Raw genomic sequence first — 8,173 nt, 5'->3', positions numbered from 1 at the left:
TACATGCCCCATTCCATATGTATTTTAGAATCAACTCATCAAGTTAAAAGGTCTCTTGTCTGGATTTTCATTGAGATAGCATTACATTTATATAGTAGGATCAAGAGAATTAATGTGTTTTCAAGGCTGAATCTTCCATAGAATATTGTCTACACCGTCTTTTGTGTCCTTCTGTGAAGTTTGGCCATTTTTTTTTTAAATTTCTTTATTAGATTTGTTTGGGTATTTTATAGTTTCCATTGTAATTGAGAGTGGCATCCATGTTATTTGCCAGTTGGTTATTGCTTGTGGAGAGAAAAGCTATTGGATTTTGTATGTTGACTTTAAATTCAACTTAATTTTATTTGTTCTAAGAGGTTTTCAGTTGATTCTCCAGCATTCTCTAGGCTGGTAATCATATTGTGTGTAAATAGTGACAGCTGGGTCTCTCCTGGACCAAGACGTAAACATGATTTTGTTTTATTTCCTCACTGCACGAGTCTGTACATCCACTACAGTGTTAAGTGGTAGGAGCAATAGCATTTAAACTTTTAACAAAAACAGTTTTAGTGGGAACGGTTTTCATATGTAAGTATTAAGTACGATATCTGTGGTTGCTTTGCTCTAGTATGAAGGAAACTCTACCAGGTTGAAAAATGTTTCTCTTATTCCATAAATCTTTTATTATTGAGACAGTTTGATGTCAGGAAAAGACTCGATGGTAACAGGAGAGGCTTGCCTGATAAACTGACAGATAAACCCAAACCTTCCCTCCCAGTGGCCATGTGAGCATCAGATGAGGCTAGATACAAGGTTGATTGATTTTTCCTCTTGAGAATGAGGGGGTGGGAGGAATGACTGCCCACCACAGCTTTGAATTCTGCAAAATAAAACCTTGTCATAACTGGCAACACTTGTCATTTTTAACTAGAAAAATCATTGGATTTTATCAAATCTCTCTTTATTCTCCATTGAAATGATCAGAATGCCTCTAAAATTTATTCATGTAAAAATGACATTAATGTATTTCCTAATATCAAACCATCCTTTCATTCCTAAAGCAAATTAAACTTGAGTATAACACATATTTTAGTACATGGGTGAATTAGACCTATTCTCTCTTTTTTGCCTCTAATTTTTAACAACAAAATTAGCTTTTAGGCATTCGCTTGCTTTTTGTGCTACTCTGTGTTTGGGATCTGGGTCCCGCTATTTCATTAATTAGGAACATATGGATTTCTTTTTTTGTTCCAGAATACTTCATATTTCATAAGAATCAATTGTTGCCCAAAGGTTTAATAGAGCTCTCCTATCAGCTCCCTGGAACCGTGACCTTGAGCCAGTTGTGTCCTGTTTGTCATCAGCTTCAATCCCCATCCTTTCCCTGCTTTGCTCTGTATCTCAAGGAGCTACATTTCCAGGCTCACTTGCCTCCTAGCTTCCAAGCAGGTTGGCCAGTGGGAGGCACTGGTTGAAAGATGAAAGAAGGTGAGTGGAGAGAGGCAAGAGTATTACCTCTCCCACCTTGCTTTGGGTAGCATCTCTGAAGCAGCAGAACCCCCTCCGTGGTGTCAGGCTGGTTCTCAGCATCCCCCTGAATGGGGCCAGCTCCCACCGGACTGGCCCTTGCTAGAGATACCCTTTCCCTCTGTCCTGCCAGCTTCCCACCATTGCTAGACAACCCTGTGAGGTTTCTCAGCTCTTCCATCAGCTATGCCACCAATTCCTTGTATTAAATTCCCTTGGTATGAAAGACCTAGCATGCTGTCTATATTCTAACTGGTTCCCAACTCATACGGATATTGACTTGATACCTATCCTTTAATCAATTTTGATCATCTTTTTTTTTAAAGGAGTCATCTACTTCATGTCAACTTTCAAATTTGTTGGAATAAAGGAGTACAGGTGTATGCTCTTACGATTTTTAATTCCACTTCAGTGGTTATGTTCCCATTTCTGTTTCTAATGTTGTTTATTGCATGTGTATTTATTTTGTGATCAAACTTGTCAGATGTTTGTCTACCGTATTTTTAGCATTTTGCTGGGTATGTTACATAAATCCCAGTTTAATTTGCATATCGACATCCCAGAAGAGGTTTATATATCAGGTGATGGCAGCAGAAAATCATTCCTTTCCATGCCCAAGACCACACACCTACTAAGTCATAGAATTGATACTTGAACTCAGATCTATCTGAATTCAAAACCCATACTTTCCTCATTTCATCAGAGAGCCTGAATATTCTGGGTGAGATTAAAAGGATCATCACAAATAGGCTTGACATTTTCTACAAAGAACGTGAATTTCTTTTGTAATTGGGAAAAAAGTTAATTAAGCCTAAACAAATAATAAAAATAGCCTTGAAAGGAATGGAAATGCCACAACACAGCAACTTAAAGCTTTAGAATGCTTAAAAAGGGAGATGCATTCTCCACAATTGGCCACCTCAATCTCACTGTACCTGCATCTAGCAACTGATTAGACCTTGGTCTCTCCTTCCCCAGCAGGATAGAAGCACAGGTTTTCTGGAAAGGTAAAGATCATGCTAATTACTCTGATTGGTGTTTCTCTTGGCCCTGTTCATGCTTCGGGGAGATGACCACTTTGCCACAACCATCAACAGCTCATGTGGTTAGGAAATTCGACTCTGCTCTTTCTTAAGGACATGGCCAGAGTGGTTGGAGTCACAGAAGCTGAGATTCTCTGTGGGGACTGGGCTGATCCCCAGTGGTGTAGGTTGCCAGTTCTCCTTGGCCAGGGCAATGAGAGAAGGGATCATTTTCTCTTCCTACTTCCTCTTCAGTCCCCAATTCAGCTTCTGATGGCAAAGGGGCCCCTGAAACCTCCTAAAATAGCCTCCTGCTGGAAAGAAGTAATGCAATGCACACCACAGTATGCATATTGATTTCTATTTTTGGTTCTTATCAAGATTTATTTTTCATCCCTTCAGGTAAATAGTGACCTTGGACTTGCTGCCTTCCATATTTGCAGCCTGGGTCAATGAATCTTGGTATTGACCTCAGAGGCCGTCAATAGCTGCTTATTGTTGAGATATTTCAATGTCAATAAGTGGCCCCGTGGAGGTGGGAGGGGGGGCTATCCAGCAAACCCAGCAGCTAAAAAACCAATCCCTTTTCTCCCAGTTGTCATCTTGGTACAGAAGGGGCTGACTCTAAAATTGATTAAGTTTTCTGCAGGGAGTTGGGAAAACAAACTCCCCAACATAGCCTGAATCCTGCAAAGGGGACTTTCTCAGAATTGCTATCCATTATTATGAAAGAAGAGAAACACCCATGTGTGTTCTCTGTCTCTCTCATACACACACACACACACACAGTGTCACACTTAGCACCATAAGATTAAAACACTTTAGAAAGAGATGCCTGGTGACTGAAACAGCTATGGTGAGCTCATCCCATCCTGCACGTACAAACCCAATTCACCCACTCAGGCTCATGTGATTGAAGAGCAGGCAGGCTGGCATACCACTAACAGCTCAGGCTTTGGCATCTGACGCTCCCAGAAGTACATCCAGGTTTCATTACTGACAGATTGTAGCGTTCTCATCCATACAATGGGGATACTTCCTGCCTTTTTGTGAGGATCAGAGATGTGCATGCATACCTGGCTCCTACCTAGCAGGTGCTCCATAAATCCCAGTTCCTTTTGTTTTGTTGTGCTCATTATTGCTTGGCTGGGTCAGGAGGGGTCAGAACTCTCCACCTGAACTCCCAGCTCTCATTTCCAGACACTCTCCACTCTATTCTCGTTCCCAGAAAGACAAAAAAAAATTCAATGTGTGGCTGGAGGTTAAGGACTCTCTTGCCATCAAATTGTGTGTCTATCTGTCTTTATTGGTCATGCTTTTAGCTAGTTTTTTAAAATGATTTTATTTATTTGACAGAGAGAGAGAGAGCAAGCATAAGGAAGGGGAAAAGCAGGCAGAGGGAGAGGGAGAATTAGACTCCCTGCTTAGCAGGGAACCCAACCCAGTGCTCCCAGGACTCTGGGATCATGACCTGAGCTGAAGGCAGATACTTAACCAATGGAACCACCCAGGTGCCTCACTTTTAGCTATTGACCCCCTTCTTTGTCCATGTCCATGCTTAGTCTGGCTTGGAGGTTCCATGGGGAGCAGGGCTGAACCTGGGGAGGGTCTCTGGGCAGGGACAAGTACTGTCTGTGCTCTCCACTAGGCAACCCTAACTTTACTCCCTCTAGTGTGCATGTTGTGGCTCATCAACCCTACCTATCTTCTTTCTTTTCCTTTCTTTCTCCCTGGTCTCTTTAAAGTTCCAAGTAACCTGTTGACGGAACTGTCCCAGCATCTTTGTCCCCAGGTCATGCACTGCCCAGGGTGCCCTTGGACTATGAGGTAGTGCTGGCAATGATGGAGATGAGAGGGAATGAAGGTGACTTTCTAGACAGCATGGTCACCTACCCTGGCAGGACTTGTTCTCGTGACAACAGAGAGATGTTTAGACTGAAGTGGCAGAGGATGCTGGGAAAGAGAAGAAACTCAGTGCGGGTACTTTACAAACAGGATTTCCCTGAGTACTCGAAAGTAGTAGGCATTGACATTCCCAATTTACAGATGAAGAAATAGAGAATTTAAGAGTTGAGATTGGAATTCAGGTCTGTTTGACTCCAAATCCCATGTATAAGTGAGTAGCTGTGTCAGAAGGAGGAATTCTGGGGGCAGAGGAGAGGTAGGAGGATTTGGTTAAAGGGTTAGAATAGATGCCCTTGGTGCTCTTACCCTCCCCTAGATCTGAAATTCTAAGAATAGAAAAAGGGAACGCCTGCCTTGTTGAAGACCATTCCTGGCACAGCAGCTCACCTTCAAAGCCCAGTTTCCCTTTCAGAGTAGATTTCACTGTCCATGGGCTGACTTTGGGAGCATTCCAAAATCCTATGCCTATTGCCATCTCTGGACACTGGTTTGTGCTGCCAACAATATAATCTTTAAAGCAAACACCACAAACTCAGAATACTCAGGCTGAATTACAGATTTGCACATGCCAATCAATACTTGCCCACATACACCCTCCTTTCCCCAGCCAAGCAGAACATAAAAGGTCACACGTGAGTAGGTGGTAACCATATCTTAGGTAGATGCAACTTCAGAACAGAAATCAGGGAGTTTGTTCATTTATCTATTTATTCATTAATCCACAAATACATATTTTGTATTTACCATGTGTCAGACTAGGACGCTAGGATCTGGACCTGGACACAAGAGATAAAAATTCATGTGTTAGTTGTTATAATAAGCACATATTGGTTTAGTAATTACTGTATATCTGCGTGTGTGTGTGTGTGTGATTTATTAACCACAGGGTTCTTGCCCTCGAGGAACTCAAAGTTCAGTAGAGAAGACGGACATGCAAACAATTATGACATAGTAAGAAAAATAGCATTAATGTAGGCAGGATCAAAGAACAGAGGCGACTAGAAGAAGAAGTGCCCAAGGCTACTAGGGAAGTTGGCAAAGACTTCAAGGAGGAAGAGGCAAAGGCCGAGAGAACATATTCCAGACAGACAAGGGGCACAGAGCTGCCCAGGCAGAGGGAACATTCATTCATTTAATAATTAATTTTTTTTAATAATTATTTATTAAGACATCTGCTTCTGGTTAGAAAGGTGTTATGCTATCAGTTAGGATGTAGAAAGTTTTAAGAGACCACTTCACTCTTCTTTTTATCCTAAAAATGAGAACAAGCTGGATTATAGACATAATCACATCTTATAAAACCCGTCAGAGAGCTGAGGGCACAAATTCCAGAAATTTACAAATTGTTCCTAGGATAGAAGAGACCCATGACTGTGGGGATGGCAGGGAAAGACTAAGCCCACCGCAGATGGTGTGAAAAAGAATCAGGCCTAATTTAATAACTTTTAGGGATGCCTGGGTAGCTCAGTGGTTGAGGGTCTGTCTTTGGCTCAGGGTGTGATCCTGGGGTTCTGGGATTGAGTCCTGCATCTGGCTCACTGCAAGGAGCCTGCTTATCCCTCTGCCTATGTCTCTGCCTCTCTCTTTGTGTCTCTCATGAATAAATAAATAAAATCTTAAAAAACTAATAACCTTTTAATGGGTGGGTAGAGACTGACATGACATATCTGTATCCCATGGAACCCCATCATACCTTCTAATTCTTTCCCAAGAGTATGGAGGTGGATGAAGGGAGGTCAGGAGACATGAGAGATGCTACCAATGTGTACTGGGACTTCACCAAGACAATATCCAGCCAAGGCAGGGAAGCAAGGTAGAGAGAGATTATCCAAGAAAGAAAGCCAAGAGTGGAGCTGGCCAGCAAAAGGACTCCCAAGTAGATCTAAAACATTTGGGCTCTGAAACACAGAGATTGCTTGTGGTTCAGAAGACTTACTGGTATTCAGATTCCAAACTTCAGGGAAAAGTTCTATTCAGCCCTCTAAACATTAAAGTCAGTGGTGGGCCAGTGGTAACTAAAGGTGCAATGAAGCCCAGACGCGACTCAACTTAACCACAAATGAAGTTGACTCAGCCTCCCACTTTGGTAATTATTATGTACTTTAGTCTCTACTGTTTTTTTATATACAATGTCTGAAATATAATTAAAAATTACAAAACACTTGATTAAGCAGAAAAAATGTGATCTATAATCAAAAGGGGGAAAAAGTCATTGAAGCAGAACCAACAATATTCCAGATGTTGCAATGAGCAAACAAGAACTTTAAAATAATAATTTAAAATATTTTAATGGATCCAGTGCAAGAGGCAAATAACATATGTGAACAGATGGTGAATTTCAGCATCAAACTATAAAAAAGAACCAAATGGTTATTCTAAAACAACACTACTGAGTCAGAAATAAAGAATTTACTAAATGTGCTTAATATCAGATGGGACGTTATGAAAGAAAAAATCCATGAACTTGAAGACAGGTCGATAGAAATCTTCCGATTAAGCAGAAAAACTACAACAAATTGAACAGATTATCTGAGCCTGTGGGACAGTATCAATATAATCTAAAGTATATGTCATTAGAATCCCAGAAGAAAACGAGTAAAATGCAGAAGAAATATTTGGACAGGTGTAGCCAAGAATACTCCAAAATTGATCAAGGATATCCGCATATCCAGGAAATTTAACAATCTCCAATCAGCATAAATATTTTTAAAAGAGATTTTATTTATTCATTTAGGGAGGAGAGAGAGTATGTGTGTGTGAGTGGAAGAAGGGCAGAGAGAGAAGGAGAAAGAAAGAATCTTAGGTGGACTCCCTACTGAGTGTGGAGCCCAACACAGGGCTCAATCTCATAACCCTGAGATTGTGACTTGAGCCAAAATCAAGAGTTGGATACTTAACCAAATGAGCCACTCAGGTGCCCTGCCAATCAGTATATATATATATATATATATATATATATATATATATATATATATTTAAAAACACCCATATATAGTCATACTGTAGTCAAGCTGAAACCAATGATGCAGAGACATTTTTTTAAAGATACCACTTAAAAAACTACTTAACATATTAAGGATAATAACAATTAGGATAATGAGTGGCCCCTTAGAAATGGAGGACAGCAGACAGTGGAATGACATATTTAAAATGTTAAAAATAAAAACATCAAACTGTCAATCTAGAATTTTATGCCCAGTGAAAGTGTTCTTCAAAAATAAAAATTAAGAGATACATTTTCAGATGACAAAGCCGAGCACACCTACACCACGAGAAATGCTAAAAGAAGTTTTTCACTCAGGGAAATAATTCTACATGGAAGCCTCTATCTGTGGGAAGAAATGAAGAGCACCAAAATGTGTAAATCTGTGGATAATTACAAATATGAAAAATTATTTTCATATTTTGTGAAAAAATATTTTAAGATTTCTGTAAAAGACTACTGACTAAAGTAAAAATTATAACAATGTATTATGCCTTTATATCTTACATAGAAATAAAACATGCAACAGCATAGTGCATTATGCAGATAGGAAGATTTTTACATTGTTTCTAAAGCGGTATGAGATGATTTTGAAGTAAATTATGTTACATAGAAGATGCATATCATAATCTAGAGTAACTACTCAAAACTAACACAAAGAAGGATTACTTTTAAAAAATCAATAGAAGAGATAAAGTGGGATGCTGAAAAATATTTTAAAATGAAAGCAAGGGGGATCCCTGGGTGGCGCAGCGGT

This window comes from Canis lupus, chromosome 9, assembly GCF_003254725.2.
Source record: "Canis lupus dingo isolate Sandy chromosome 9, ASM325472v2, whole genome shotgun sequence".
NCBI classification, from domain to species: Eukaryota; Metazoa; Chordata; class Mammalia; order Carnivora; family Canidae; genus Canis; species Canis lupus.
This window is presented reverse-complemented; position numbering follows the sequence as displayed.